We start from the raw sequence: 16,414 nt of genomic DNA, 5'->3' as shown, positions 1-16,414 counted from the left end.
GAACATGATCCAGACTGGTTTTGATTTCAGGGCTCTTTGACCTCAGCCTTCCAGGTGCCCTGACTTCTGGCAGGGTAATAGTGCCAGTGTGTATCCTTTCTAGCTTCATATGTACTTTGCTTGGGTTTATTTATCAAGTTGCTTTAATTTCAACATAACTATTTCTTACTTTGTATTTTTCACCTTTATGACTATTATTACTATTATTATTAATTATTAATTCTTGTGTGCGGTCTCTGATGTGTCTTACGTTCATGTATGTGGATCTCAGAACCATTCTGAGGAGGCAGTTCTCGTCTTTCATCTGTGCTTGCATTGTGGGATCAGACTCATAGCCCTAAACCTGCACAGCATGCACCTCTGCCCACTGAGCTATCTTGCCAGCACAACCATTTTTTTTTAAAGTAAAAAATTTCACCTGATGGTGGTGGCACACACCTTTAATCCCAGCACTCAGGAGGCAGAAGCAGGCCGATCTCTGAGTTCAAGGCCAACTTGGTCTACAGAGAGAGTTCCAGGACAAACACAGCTATATGAGAATTCTGTCCTGAAAAACAAGTTTAAGCTGAGTAAATCTAAATACCTTGCAAGTGATATTACCAGCCATCTAGGCAGGGAACACACCCATTATCTTCTCATCCTGTTTGTGCCTTCCCAGAAGTTCCAAGGTTCAGATTGAAGTGATCACCTCTAAAAGATTCTACATCTTCTTCCTGCACCTCTTCCATTCCTAACCTTTAATACCTACTAGTGTTAAGGCTATTGGTACCCAGGTGGTGGTGGCGCACACCTTTAATCCCAGCACTCAGGAGGCAGAGTCAGGTGGATCTCTGTGAGTTTGAGGCCAGCCTGGTGTACAGAGCTAGTGCCATGACAGGCTCAAAAGCTACAGAGAAACCCAGTCTCAAAGAACAAAAACAAAACAAAACAAAAAGAATACTTGTACCAGGGGTAGAGAGTTGGCTCAGTGGTTAGCCCCTTGCTGTTCTTGCAGAGGACCCAGGTCCTGTTCCTAGCAACACGTGGTAACTTATGACTGTCTGGAACTCCAGCTCTAAGCGAGATGGGGCGTCTCTAATGGAGATGGCTAAGCTGAGATATGAGTTAGCCAGAAATACTCTTAAGATATTGGCCAAACAATATTGCAAATAATATAGTTTCTGTGTGGATATTTTGGGAGTCTGAGCAGCCGGGAACATACAGACTGCTACAACACCCATGGACCAATAGGGAGTGGCACTCTTAAGAGGTGTGGCCTTGTTGGAGGAATGCTCAAGCCAGGCCCAGAGTCACTCTCTCTTATGCTGCCTGAGGATCCAGATGCAGAACTCTGAGCTACTGCACATGTCTGCCTGCTCGCCATCATATCTTCCACCATGATAATAATAGGCTGAACCTCTGAATTGTGAGCCAGCCCCAGTTAAATGTTTTCCTTATAAGAGTTGCAGTGGTCATGGTGTCCCTTTACAGCAATAAAAACCCGAACTAAGAAAACCTCTGATCTCTAGATGTAAAAGCATGGTAAGTACACCATGTGCACATGCATGTGTGTGTATACGCATGTGCACATACATATGCATATACACACTACACCCAGAGAAGAGAAAGATCTTGTTGAATATATATTTGCTTTAAGCAGCCTCGTCTGAATAATAGATAATGTAGTTTTGGAACTTACATAGAGCTCCTTGTGCTGGGGAGGTGGAACCCATAAGCCAGATAGTTAGGTTTAGTTGCTCATAAGATCAGGCTGCCTCTTGCCTGTATCTATCATAGTAGACAGTGGGCTCATTCTGCCTCTTCTCTTAAAGGCACTAATCCAATTCGTGACTATTCTACTCGTGACCTAATTACCAAAAGGCCATGTCTAACACAATCACACTGGGCTGAGGTCTTCCACATCTGAACTGGGGGGGGGGGGCACAGCATCAGTAATATTGAAGCTAAACACAGAGTGGCTTAGAAGACCCTCCGAATAAGGGACATGGGCATTGATCAGAAGTTTTCTGTGCAGTAATTTTTTTTTTCTTCATGTTGAAGCAAGGCTTCTGAGTGCCCTGACACTAGACCTTAAGGTTCCAGAGCCTTCTTCAGCCAGAAGGTCATTCTTGGTGTAGAGTCTCTTGACTATATAAGAGCTAGTAGTGAGACTCCCTGTTTAATAGCTTGTGCTATCCAGGGAAGTATAAAATGCCCAGGAGTGAGGTCAAGGCACCATCTAAAGGAGCTCTCTGGAGCCCAAGTGACCAGAGGGAGAAGAGTACGTTCCCAGCTCGTCCTCAGAACCCCTCATCCCAAAGAAATCTGTGAATATGACATGTTTTGAGCATATGCCTCTAAGTGTTGCTACTGGTAATGATTAATAAAATGTTGAAAGCGAGATTGAACTTCTACAGTGTTCCCCAAATCATGTCACTGTGCGGTGACAGAGAATATAAACTTCTCTTTAGTTGTCTATTAGAAGCTGGAGTTATTTTTATTGTTGTTGTTTTTACTGCTGAATTCCCATGGCACCAACATTCAGTTCTGAACAAGTCATCTTAAACTCACTGAACCCTGCTTCAGGTCAAGCAAGCAATACAAACAGTACAAAGCTAAGAAGTAAAGTTCTATCTAAGCACTTGATCTCGAGCACTTCAGTTTCCTCTTGTAACGTGGTAATTATGCCTATCTCTTAAAGCCCTTATGGAGATGAAGTGATATCAATACATTTAAAGTACCTATCTTGAAAATGGAAGAGCTATTATTTCATCAATATTTTCACTGCTAAAGTTAAGTAGGTTGATAAAAATGTAAAGTTTTTGAAAGGTAAGAAATGGAAACTAAAATTTCCTCCTTATGTGCTTTTCAGACAGGGCTTCATTCTGTAGCCCAGGCTAGTCCCAAACCTAGGGCAGTCCTCCTACTTCAACCCCCTAAATGCTGGCAATATCACAGACCTGCATCACCATGCCTGGGTCTTCGGGGACTTTGGGTGAGGGTGGAGGAATATGATTGATTTTGCAGCTAGGGTTATGAAATGTCTGAAAGTGGCTGTTCTAAGCTTTGAAAACTATAGCTTGCTATGGAATACATTTTTCTGTGCACCAGTGTTTAAGAACTACTGAACGATATGTGGTATATCTATAAGGAAGAGATATAAGAGAGACACTGGGAGCTGGGGTTCAGCTCATGACAGAGAAATTACTTTTCTAGCGTGTAAGAGGCCATAGCTTCAACCCCCAGGGAGAGAGAAAGGGAAGGAAGAAAGGAGAGCTGGAGACAGGCAGAAAGAAACTAGAGAAGGAAGTTTTTAAGTGTTGAAGTGTCCATGTTAGACTTGGAAGGCTATGTGATGGCATGTGTGTACGTGAGAGTACTGTGCATTCCACGGAAAGCCAGTGAGATAAACGAAAATAGGAAAATGTGATTATAAGGCAAAGCTGTCCCGGTCTTCATTATAGTATTCTTGAAACTCTGACATACACATTCTGAAGGACAAAATAATCAAATGCTTAAAGAAACAACTAGTTATCTGGAACACTTGCTATGAAATTCCATAAGAAAATATAATGGTCTATTAACTAAACGTATGTCCAATCTTCTGGTATTCTACACACACATCTGGAGAGGGGGTTAGGAAGAGAACCTCAGGTCTGTGCATAGTAGGCAGATGATCTGCCACTGAATACATTATTTACACATTGAAACTGTAGATGTATGGAGGGTATCTTGTTCAGAGAGATGTTACTGTCTTCTGTGATTGCTGCAGGGAGAAGGGGGAAAACATGCTGTATAGGTAACCCTGGTGTTGGAGGTGACCCTATATAGGTAACTCTGGTTGTTGGAGGTAAACCCGGTGTTGGAGGTAATCCCTGTGCGGGAGGTAGCCCTGGTTGTTGGAGGTAACCCCCGTGCTGGAGGTAACCCCGGTGCTGGAGGTAACCCCGGTGCTGGAGATAACCTTGTTGTTGTTATCTCCTTCCACACCTGTTATCTGACGACACTAGGTAATAAATGAAAACTTGAGTCTGGTTATGGCAGAGGAAATGAAAGAATCAGTGGTTTTGGCAATTTGTTTAATGAAAGAAGGAGGAAAGGCATGTGAGATAACCGAGGTGACTGAGGTGTTCATACTGCAGCTCTTCTGTGTAAAGGAAAATGTTGCCGAGGGGTAAGGGCACTGTTCCTTTTCTGGGGCCTTGGAGTCGATTCACCATCTGTCACTTGAGTTCCATTTCATGCCGTCTTCTGGCTTCCATGAGCACTAGGGAAGCCTGTGGTGCACAGACATGCACATAAAGTAGTAGAGATGAAAAATGAAAAAGAGAATGCCATTAAAACATGAAGACATGTCTATGGAAAGAAAGAAATGAGACACTGGTTTTGAAGAAGTGTTTTTGTTTGTTTTTTCTTTCTTTGACGTCTCTGGTTGTCCTGGAACTCACTCTGTAGACCAGACTGTCCTCACAGAGAGTTGCCTGTCTCCCAAGTGCTGGGATTGAAGGCTTTCTGAATAAGTCCTTTGAGTAAGGGTGTTTAAGTCTTAGAAATTATTGAAGAAAGACTCATAACTTAAAGATTTCTCGTGTTAATGTTCTGTTTTTAAAAATTATATTCTGAAATATATAGAATCAAAAAGACAGTATATAAAAATGAAACTATGACTGTTTGTGTGTAAAATGGTTATATATCAAATCAAAGTTCACTCCATTCCTTGTTAGACAGCTGCAAAGTCAAACAAATGGAAGCTTATACTATTATCTCTTAGTCTGTTTGGTACTTACACAGTAGGCTACTGCAGATGTCTTAGGGTTTCTATTGCTGTGATAAAATACCATAGCCATAATCGGTTTGGTAGGAAAAAGGTCTATTCCGTCTTATGATTTGTAGTCCACCATCCAGGGAAGTCAGAGCAGGAACTTAGGACAGGAACCTGGAGGCAAAAACGGAAACATAGCCATGGAAGAATGCTGTTTACTGGCTTCCTACCTGTGCTAGCTCAACCTGCACAGGGAGTCCAGGTGAGCCCGGTTTTCCTGCATCCATCATCAATAGAAAAAAAATGCACTACAGGCTTGCTCATAGCCTAATCTCTTGGGAACATTTTCTCAGTTGATATTCCCTCCTCACAAATGATTCTGGCCTGTGTTGAGTTGATATAAACCAGTCCACAATGAGATATATTAAGTACTTCCCTGTTGCTGTGATTTTACAATACTCCAAGAAGCCAGGCAGTGGTGATGCACACCTTTATTCCCAGCACCGGGGAGGTAGAGGGAGGTGGATCTCTGTGAGTTCGAGGCCAACCTGGTCAATAAAGTGAGTTCCAGAACAGCCAGAGCTGTTATATAGAGAAACCCTGTCTCAAATCAAAAACAAACAAACAAACAAACAAACAAACAAGAAAAGCTACTTATCGAGAAAGGTTCTATTTTGGTTATGGATCTAAAGGGGTAAAATTCAGCATGACGGGACAGACACAACAACAGCCGGGGAACATGGTATCAGGAATAGGACTGGCTGATCACACTCTCGTCCACACACAGGGAGCAGAGCAACAGCCAGGAAACATGGTGTCAGGAACAGGAGCTGATCACATACTCATCCACACACAGGGAGCAGGCGGGTACTTGGGAGAGAAGGAGGGAGGGAGAAAGAATACAAAGTGGGGCCAAGCTCTAAAGCCTCAGAGCTCGCCCCTAGTGATCTTTGAATAGTGTCTCACTAGGTAGCCCAGGCAGGTCCCTAACTCAGCCTTCTGCATGTGCTGTCCCATAATGTTTTGTAATCAAGTGAATAGGTACAGTGCTTGGAACATGGATCCCATCCAGTAAGCACTCCCTTTAGTATTAACTGTCATAATTTCATAGCTGGTCTCAACACTGCTGCCATCAGGAAGCCTGCGAAGCCTCTGTGAGATTGCATCTCCGTGAACTCAGTCTTGGTTGTTTAGCCCTCAGAGCTTCATATTGTCCAGATGTAGAACAGGAGAGTAATGGAACCTACCCTGTAGTAATTGAGAGAATGAAAGAAATTTGGAAAAATTGCAAAGGGCCATCTGAACTAAGATCCTTATGATAAAGGTTGTTTACTCCTACTAAGAAACCACTCCATCTCCTAGGATCACCCTGTATCGCCTGCTCACCTCTAGTTGCTTATGACTCGTGACTGAAAGCACAAGCTAAAGTGGTCGCTGAGACAGCGCTTTCACACTGTGTGTGATGAGCTCGCAGACCACAGCAGGGGAAGAAACAAGTGTGGCCTCCAAAGCCATGCATGCACAAATGTGAGGGTACCACGGGAAGCAGATTTTCTCCATGTTAAATGCTCTACCCACCAACATGAATCTAATTATGTTTGGAGGCATAGAGATACTTGGGACCCACGATAGAGAAGACCTGTGAATCAAGATTGAATTTTGGAATTTCACTGTGTTCGAAGCAACGTACATTCTGATGAGAAAAATCAGTATTTAAGAATTAATTGTTGTGCAAAATTTTAAAATGCTTTGATTTTTAAATGCATTTGGAATATTTTCAGTCTCTTGAGTTCTAGAGTTTTCATAGAAGGAGGCTTTTTATATTAAGAATATCTCCATATTTAGGACTTCTCAGCAATACATCACAAACATCTATACTAGCTCCTTATAAAGTAATTCCAGTGTTGTAGTTTTTTAGTATAGCCTGTTAATGCCTAAAATTTTTCTGGCCATTGACCATGATCTTGAGCAGTACAATTTGATGTCAGTTTTTAACACACATGTTCTCACCATTTGATGATATTCATTCCATATCTCTTTCTGTGAACTCACTGAGAAGTAAATATGTGCCAGTTTCCCGTAGTGCTGAGGATACAGATAGGAAATGGCCCCAGGCTCCCCTACCACATGCCCTGTCCTGTTCATGGAGATCTGTAGACTGACCAGTGAAGCTGTCCTGGGAACTAGCAACTACCCAGTGATGTTAATGTCCTACAAATTCAAGAATGACACAAATAAAGATGGGACCGATTAGCAGCTGGTCACCACACACAGACCTGGAGCCAACTGAGGACCTCCTCCTCCCCAGGAGAGTGCAGAGCTTCTGAACACGTAACTGGGAAGGCCATCTGTACTGTTCCTAATGCCACTTTTGCCATGCTGCTAGACGCACACAGAGGGTGTCTCCGTGGTGTGGTGGGACTCACATGCTTGTGTTTTTGCAAAGGTAGAAGCATAACCAAAGCCCTTGCTGGATTAGAATTCTTTATTATACCATGAATTTAGAAAGATGGGAAACATTTTGCTTTTTTTTCTGAATTTAGAAATCATTATTCGAGGGTAATGTTCTATAAATCATTGACCCACAAATAACTTCTTAAAGAGTCATTGAAGTGCATGCTTTTGTAGACTTTAGAATCGGAAGTTGACAGGTGGAAAGGAGAGCTGTGAATGCGGCCTAGGTGAGGAGGATCTTAGGGGCTGGCTCCCAGAGGGGTCATCCAAGGGCAGTTTTTAAGAGCAATTGCCTAGAGCTGTCTTGGGGCAAGTATGTGGTAGAGACAGAACTTGCTCCTTTGGGGGAAGGGAAAAGAAGTACTGGCTTCCCTGGAGATGGATGGCTTCTGTCTGATGAGAGAGCGGCAGTGACAGGCTGCAGAGTGGGGATAGCAGATCGTGCTTGTCTCCCTCCAGTAAGGATGCTTCGCTGGCGAGCGGAAGGGTTCAAACTGTAGAGTCTGTTTGGGATGAGTTATCTCTAGTCTCTGCCTATCCCAGGAAAGAGAGGGAATGACTAATTGAAGCATCCCATAGCAGTAATTGAGACGAATGGAAAGTGGAAATGAGTGATTAACCTTGTGCCTCCTCCTGACACTGCGTATGGTGATGGTATAGTGTTTTCTGGGGGCTCCTTGGTGGTTCAATTACACAAATGACCACACAGCTCTTATAATTAACTTTAAGGGCAATATGTTTCCGCTCTGACTTAAATTTCAGATATTTGTTGCTCTGTTTTACATCATTCCCAGAATGGAAGTTGGTTACAAGTCTGACAGGCAGAGGCAGATTTCCTCAGAAGCTAATGAAGGGGCTTCATTTGCACAGGCCCTTCCTAAGGTCTGAAACTAATTTAAATTCCATTCTTTAAGCAGAACCACGAGAATGTATGAAGTTCAGTTCCTCCAGAACCTGCTTCTGTCTGTGTAGCAAAATTCTCACTACAAATGAATGGTCTGACAGATTGAAAATTTTGATGAAGTGGTAGGCAGGATTTCTTCACACAAGAGATTGTGAAACTGTTGAAATAATAAGTGCTCAGGTCTATAACTGTGTACCTTATCTATTCTCTGAGATTATAGAAATTAAAATAAACAATGCTACATTATGCTTTTGTAAGTAAATATTTGATTCCTTCATTAAAGTATTAATTAAGTTTAAAAGGGAAAGCATAGAGATACTAGAAAAACTCTACAATGCAACAATCATAATGATCGTAATATAGAGATACCCGTTTATAAAATTGTTGCTTATATCATTGACTACTGGAATCAGACGGATTTGCTTCAAAACATAACACCAGATTTCCTGCATCTCACACTATGATATATAATGTATGATGTAATCTCTGTGCAGCCTTCTGCCCCAGCAAGTTTAGTGCCCTATGTGTAGCAGGTACTCAGAACTCATGTGTGGGGTTGGAGCTAGCTACATGTGGTGAATTGGGTTATTTTTAAAACTAAAAATAAATAGAGGCAGGATCTCTCCAGTTTGAAAACAAGTAAAATACATTACTTAAAGATAGTGTTTTACACATTGATAGTAAGTAGCTGAAAATAGCAGAATTCTGTTTTCCTAGACCCCCTGTACTTATCTTCCTGTAACGTTAAGTATACGGTCGTGAGTCTAGCGGCACTGTGTCACTGGTCACCAATGCAGAGTGCTGAGGCAGCCTGTGTACCTCTGTTGAAGACTCACATGTACTCAGAAGAAACGGCCTTTCCTCCTTAGTTTTTAGTAGCTGTCGATTTTGTTCTCCTTTTGATAGGGCTGTAGACTGGCTCAGAGAAATGAAAACTAAGACATGCTGGTTTCAAATGAATTTTGTTTGTGCAGCTTTAGTCTCAATGGTCTACTTGTATGTGAAGCTTCTTTCCCAGTGGGAAGCAGGACGTCGGCTCTCTTCTGCTCGCTTTCTCATCTTATCTCTCACCCCCACAGCAGGTTGACGGTGACAGCTATTTGTGAGTCATGAATCACTGAGTGAACTTTGAACTGTATAATCTCTCAAGCGCCAGGCCACTTTGAAACTCTCAAGAACTTCACATCCCTTAGCTAGGAATCCTAAAAGCTCAGCTGGTAGAATTCTGAGACGGACTGGAGAAGAATGCCGCCTCCTGCTGGCAGGCCCTTTGGGAAGAGTGAACGATAGAGAAGTGGGTGCGTTAGTGTGGAGCAAGGGACTCTACAGTTAGCACTGAAATCTCACACATACTGTTTTCTTTCAGCTAGCTGTTTATCCAGTTTGGAACTTTGCCCCTTAGGGAAGCTGATTTCTCACCTCTCTGAGCTTCTCAGTTATTCAGCCTCATAGGCAATTAAATGACAGGTTATTTTCTTTTTTTAATTTTTGAGATTATAATATAATTACATTTCTCCTTTCCCTTTCCTTTATCCATCCCCCATATATTCCTCATTGTTCTTTTTCAAGTTCATAGCATTTTTCATTAATTGCTATTATATACATCTCTGCATATGTAGGTACATATATATTTCTAAATTCCTTTTAGGCTCGCTATCTTAATATTGAATGCAGTTAATTCCACCATCTGCAACAGTCGCAGAACTAAGATGGTAACTTTCCTGTTGGCAATCTCATTTCCCAAGGATGTGTTTGTGCTGACGGTCTCGCCAAGGCTCCTGATGAATCTGCTACAATAAACACTTTTAGAAGCTGCCAAAGTGTGTCTGAATTAAAACCTCACTTTTGACAGGAGTAAGGGGTAATTGCTGGGAACAGCATAACTCTCTATAAATACTGATGGATGTGGACTGTCTTGAGCTGTTGAACAGCAAATACGGCCTTAATGGTTTGGTGAGTGGGACCGTAAAACGGAAGTAATTTGGGCACTATTCCTAAGCTCTGCGATTCTGTTAGGCCAGTTCAGACAGTCTCCACAGGAAGCAAACATTGAGGTCAGAAGTTGGGTCAAAGCCTTTTAATTGTGAGCCTTCATGCTGCCTCTGGGCTTGGGTCAATAGTCTCAGAGGCTCTGACTGTAGGCTGGAAATGGTATATTATGGGGGCTCAGGTGGTCGACTAGACTGTTCTAATGCTCCATTTTGAGTAGCAGATTATCTGCTTTGCAGATTATCTGATCTTCTATCATCAGCCTTCCCACTGGGCTTTCTGTTGCCAAGGACAGGCTGATGCAGTCAGTTGGGTACAGTGAACTCTGTGATCCCCTCACAAATCCAGATATGAGTCAACCACATGCTGCTTCGTTTGATGATTTTGGGCCTTTTTGATTTGGTATTTTCTCAACCTCACTTTGTATTCTCTGTAGTTCACTAAACTACATTTTATTCTCATCACCAAGAAGTCTGCAGGCTAGATATCAAATGTGCCATACCACCATTGCAAAATGAAATGGCTAGGACACCTTTTCTTTGTCCATGTTCTCTGTGACATAGATGTGGCACTGCAAAGCAAGCTAATGTCTTCTCTGGAGAGTCTTGAAGCCCTTCAGCCTCTCTGCCCTTGGTTCCCTGGCCAGCAGCTCCGCTTGGGTGAAAAGAAATGGTGCTTATTTATATGCGTCAGCGTCCATGGATTCAGAAAAAAAAAAAAAACTGTGTTGTGAATTATGTTTTGGTTAAAGTCCAGAATATTTGTATCATTTCCTCGTGTTTTTGTAAACCAAGAGAGAAAAGAAGAGCTAATGAGAGAGAGGCAAAGAGACACACACAGAAGACTACAATAATCTCTCTGGTTAAGTGGGGGAGTACCCTGATAAATTATTGGTAGCTAGCTCTCGGCCCCTTTTGGCATAAGAAAACATCCTTATACCTTGTATGCCTTAAGGAAAGTGACAAGCTCTTAAATATTGATCTTTTGTCTTAGCACTGGATCTTGCCTTCCTCCCAAGGACTGATACCCACTCTTTTCTCTCCCCATAAAAGGCATTCTCTTTCCTGTGTTCCAGAAGTTCTTGGATGCCCTAAGATAAAGACTGCTTTGGTTAGGGTCAGTGAGCAAAATTTTTTGTCTTTGAGACAAAAGTGTGTCTTAGTTTTATATTAGTTCAGTAGCATTCCTTCCATAACACTACAGTGAAAACTCCTGGGCTGAGTTGTTGGTCTTAGCCTAGTCTGCTGCTTTGAAATATGCCACATACAACTTGTAATTCCATTTTGTTTTCTCGTGAAGCTCTTCCACTATGAATCCCTTACTTGCTATCGTCTTCTGCTAAAACCCCACTCAGCCCTGGAAGCCAGTGTCGTTCTGTGTCTTTGACCCCCTTCTACTATCCTCACTACATAGGAGCTAAAATGTTCTTTGCTTCGATTGCAAGAAACAAAGAAGACGGATATTTACTAAGCACTTGCCAGCAGTACCCTGTAAGATAAAACAATAACCCATCTATGATGCAAGTGAGTTCAGTGAAACTCAAGAGTGAGATGGTGGTGGCTAGAGAGCTGGCTCAGTGGTTAAAAGCACTTGTTGGTCTTGGAGAAGAGTTCTATCTTGGCACTCATGTTTCCACAACAATCTTTAACTCCAGTTCCAGAGAGTCCGTCTTGCACTTCTGACCCCCACAGACAAGCACTCATGCATATGAAAATAAATATAAGAAAAGAGATTTTAATGAGTGTGATGCTTAGCATTATCACTATAATAATAATCACCTAGAATACTAATCTCTGATTATACTCATGAGGAAGTTTCTAGATTTGGTTAATTTGGACAGGCGGACTCACCCTAAGTGTGAATTGCACCATTCCATGGGCTGGACTGAATTAAATATGGAAGTGAGGTGTGCACCAGCATCTGTCTCCTGTCTCTCCACACCTCCTCAGGCTCTTACCACCATGATGGACTGCATTCTCAAACTTTGAGCCAAAATAAACCCTTCCTTCCTCAGGTTGCTTTTGTCAGGGGCTTTGGCATAGTTCCAGTAAAGGTAACTAAGGGGGTGCCTGTCTCTAGAGTTCCTCTGTAGGTGGAGGAAGTAGATTCCCATGCCTTTATTCTGTCCTATGACTCTCTACTTGTGTCACATCACATTTGTGCTGCATTGTAAGATAACAAATGAAGACTGCGAAATTAACTCAGAACAAGTGCGTGTGTGTGTGTGCGCGCGCGCGTGTGTATGAAGGAAAGCGTTTGGTAAGGAAAGTCTGAGTTTCTTTCAAAACCTAAGTCTGAGAATGTAGCACAAAGGGACCCGCTTGTTGGGGTTTCTGTCCCACCCAGTACCCCACAGCCGGCAAGCCCCAAAGAAAAATCACATAGAGATCTCCGTAAGTTATAAAACTGATTGGTCCATTAGCTCAGGCTACTTATCAGCCTTTGTAGCTTATATTAACCTATTATTCTTATCTATGTTAGCCACATGGCTTCGTACTTTTCTCAGCAAGGTAGCTCACATCTTGCCTCTTCAGAGTCTGGGCAGGAGTCGGAGGAATGGGCTTCCTCCTTCCTAGCATTCTCCTGTTCTCATCGCCCCAACTCTACTTCCTGTCTGGTTGACCCGCCTATACTTCCTGCCTGGCCAATCAGTGTTTATTCAAAATAAACAGATTGACAGAATACAGACAATTCTCCTGCACCATGAGGACTTTTTTTTTTTAAGACAATGTTAAGCATGCTATCCATATATGTGTTCGTCTTGACTTTCTCTTCCTGCAAAGTACACAGATTACTTCTCAAGTTAACAGGAAAGTGGCCAAATTGTCAATTGCTAGATTATCTTTCTCTGGCCATGATATGACTCACTGACTTTGTTTATCTTTTTCTTCTTTCTTTCTTTCTTTCTTTCTTTCTTTCTTTCTTTCTTTCCTTTTAAGTAAGTGTTTGGAAAGATGAGTATTTATTTCTCTTGCAACTGTGACACAGACTCACGCACATCACACACACACACACACACACACACACACACACTCATGCACACAACACACACACGTCATACCTGAAAGAAACAGCTCCAGGGAAAAGCAGACTGAAGGGTAAATATGACTGGAACGGAGGTGTGGGGCAGGACATCACAGTCTGGTGGCAGTAGCTTGTGACATGGCTTCTTCACTCCTTGTCAGAACAAGAAGTAGAAAGTGGCTCTAGAAATGGGGGTGGCCTGGAACCCTCAAGACCCAATCTTTGATTCTTTATTTCTTACAGCTATGTCCTTTGTTCCCCAAAGCCCTACAACCTCCAAAATACCAACTAGGATCCAAGTGACGCTCCCTGTGCAAACCAAAGCAGGAAACAGACGAATCTGAATAACAAGAGTGGTTTGAAATAATGTTTTCTTTTTATAAACCCAAGTTTTCTTCCATGGAAGTACCCAGAGCTCTGTGAAGGAGGATGGGAGTGAGAAAAGGTGAATCTGAGACTGCTTTTGCACACTTGAGAATTCTGTGTTCCTTTCGTTGTGCCTGGCAGGTGAAGGGAAAACACTGACAGTTCTCACCAGACCTCAAGCCCTGGCCAGCCTGCTCAGGACTCGCTTAAGAGACAGGAGCTGACACCAGCTTGTTTGAGCGTGTTTCAGTCAGCAGTGTGGCAGGGAGCACACGATAGGAGTGGGTAGACCAGCGAGGGACAGCATGTCCATTGACACAAATGCACACATAGTCTAGTTTCCAATTGCAAAGTCAGTTGTGAAGCATGATCTCCTCGTTCTTGTGTACTGAGGAGAGGGCCAGACTACTCCAAGGCTTAAAGGACCTCCTTCTCTGGTTCTTAGACCAGGCCTCTTGGGAGCGTGGGGCTGTGACTGTAAATCTACAGTGGCAAACTGTGTTAATTTGACTGAGGAGAAGTACTAACCACATTATATCAAAGAACTGCCAGAAATAGTTCTCCAACATGCCCTGTGACTTTATTTTAATTGATTTTTTAAAAAAATACTTTCAGTCTCTGTGATTTTTGTTTATTCTGACACGTATTTATTAAACACATGAAGGAAATTTTTTTGCAAATTATTTTTGGTGCCTTTATCTTGATTAAATTGGGTTGGCTAACCTTTTCTTCAGATTTCAGTCCACTTTCATTTCAGACTTGATGCTTTTGGGACGCATCAGCACCAGCAGTCCGTACAGTTACACTGTATGCTTAGCAATACAACATCAGCGGTCCATACAACTACACTGTATGCTTAGCAGTACCTCACCAGCGATCCGTACAGTTACGCTGTGTGCTTAGCAATACAACATCAGCGGTCCATACAACTACACTGTGTGCTTAGCAGTACCTCACCAGCGATCCGTACAGTTACACTGTGTGCTTAGCAATACAACATCAGTGATCTGTACAGTTACACTGTGTGCTTAGCAGTACAGCATCAGCGGTCCATACAGTTACGCTGTGTGCTTAGCAGTACAGCATCAGCGGTCCATACAGTTAACGCTGTATGCTTAGCAGTATCGTTGGCTCTGTCATAAATAATCTCATTTTCTTAATCTCCTCTCTGCATTTGCCTTGATTGCAGATGTTTAAAAGTGGAACTGTTCTGTTATTTCAGATGCCTGTCCAAAAAGGTCAAGAACAATGTTAACCAAAGTGCTGCACTGTGTAATTAGCATTGGAAAGTGAAAACTGAATGTGATTGATGGTTGTGAGATAGGTTCATATTAAGGCTCCTGAGATATGCTATGCAATAATCACTCACTGTAACATTAAAGATAATGCCTCTTCCATTACTCAGTTTATGCTCCATCAGTAATCAATCCTTATGGTAACCCTTATTTATCTGCTGGAGAGCCCTCATAGTGTAGGAACCTCAAGGTGGAAGTTCATGGAGACATCGTTCTGACACAAGAATTGACCTGCCAGTAAAGACATATTCAGTGAAGATCTGGGGAGGTGGCTCAGTGGATAAAGACTTGCCAGACAGGCATGAGTACTAGAGTCTAGATCCCCAACACCTCCATGAAAGCCCACCAATCACCCCAGGCTTAAGAGGCAGGGACAAGGGGTCACAAGGATGGGCTGGCTCGCTAGACTAGCAGAATCAGTGAGCTCTAGGTTCCTCCTTCCTGACATAGATGAAGTGGAGAGCAGTAGCCTCTGGCCTCCACATGCATGCATATGCACCCACACACGTGAACATGTATACACACACCACACATACACGTGTGTAAAATATACATTGAAGGTAATCTCATTTTCTTAATCTCCTCTCTGCATTTGCCTTGATTGCAGAAGTCTAAAAGTGGAACTGTTCTGTTATTTCAGATGCCTGTCCAAAAAGGCCAAGAGCAATGTTAACCAAAGTGCTGCACTGTGTAATTGGCATACACAAATGCTAACACTGAAGGACAGAACTGTTGTCCTGTGATACCGAGGAGAAAGACGCTTAAGGAAATGAGCTGACTGCTTTGCTCACACAGGCAGCACTAAGAGTAGCAGGGCGACTGAAATCCAGGCGTCTGCATCCCTGATCTGAAGCGTGTGTGAGCCACAGTCCTGCCCACCGTGGCTGGCTTTCTCATTTTGGTGGTGCAAATCATAAGTGATGAGTATTCCAGAACGCTGGCCAGTAAGTGACAGCCCCTGAGAGGTGCTGCAGGTCCTCAAAAGCAAACCAAGATAATTTACACACCTCGATTCACTTAAAGCTGAGACTCACCGGCACTGAGGCAATACTGTCAGCCGAGACTTGTGAGTGTGAGTGTGTAAATATTAAACCTTTGGGCAGACTGTCCATTTGTAGGACTTCCCACAACACAAAGTGGATACACTTCTTAAAATGATGGTATATACCACCATTTTAGTATCGTCATTTTCTTCAGAAAGGAGGGCCAAAGCAGTGAATATATCCTGTGTCTTTAAGGTTTATCCTGTTGTCGAGTTCAAGGCTGGGCAGGATGGTCTTTTGTTTGCTTACACAGTCACTTCCGTGCAGGGTTACTATCTTTGTAGAAAGAGTAGCATGCTAATTCAGTGTCCAAGACTGGGTGGATTTATTTCACCTGCGTGGTCGCCAGGAGCTTTGGAGATTTTAGTAAGCTCTGGCTAAGGGACGTTGTCACAGCACCACTGACAGCTTTTGTACCGCTCAGCTTTCAAACTCCTCCTCAGCTGTCAGCACGTGGGCCCTTTCAGGACCAGATCCTCTCATGCTGTGTGCTGCCTGCAGCTCGCTGGAAGCTCCGCTTTGACTAAAAGGATTGCTTTCTCATCTCTTGCCCTTGTTCTCTCTCATTTAGTTTTAAAACGTGCTTAAAGTCTTTTTA

The 16,414-nt window shown here is 42.8% G+C and overlaps 1 protein-coding gene across 6 annotated transcripts in view; it reads left to right on the top strand.

The window, feature by feature from the left end:
* The window catches only part of Slc10a7 (solute carrier family 10 member 7), a 228,397-nt gene that overhangs the window by 111,385 nt on the left and 100,598 nt on the right, over positions 1-16,414 (top strand). The window lies entirely within an intron of this gene.

Source organism: Myodes glareolus, chromosome 22 (genome assembly GCF_982192425.1).
Source record: "Myodes glareolus chromosome 22, mMyoGla1.1, whole genome shotgun sequence".
In the NCBI taxonomy this organism is placed as follows: domain Eukaryota; kingdom Metazoa; phylum Chordata; class Mammalia; order Rodentia; family Cricetidae; genus Myodes; species Myodes glareolus.
Note: the sequence above shows the minus strand (reverse complement) of the source record. Positions and strands in the feature narration are given on the sequence as shown.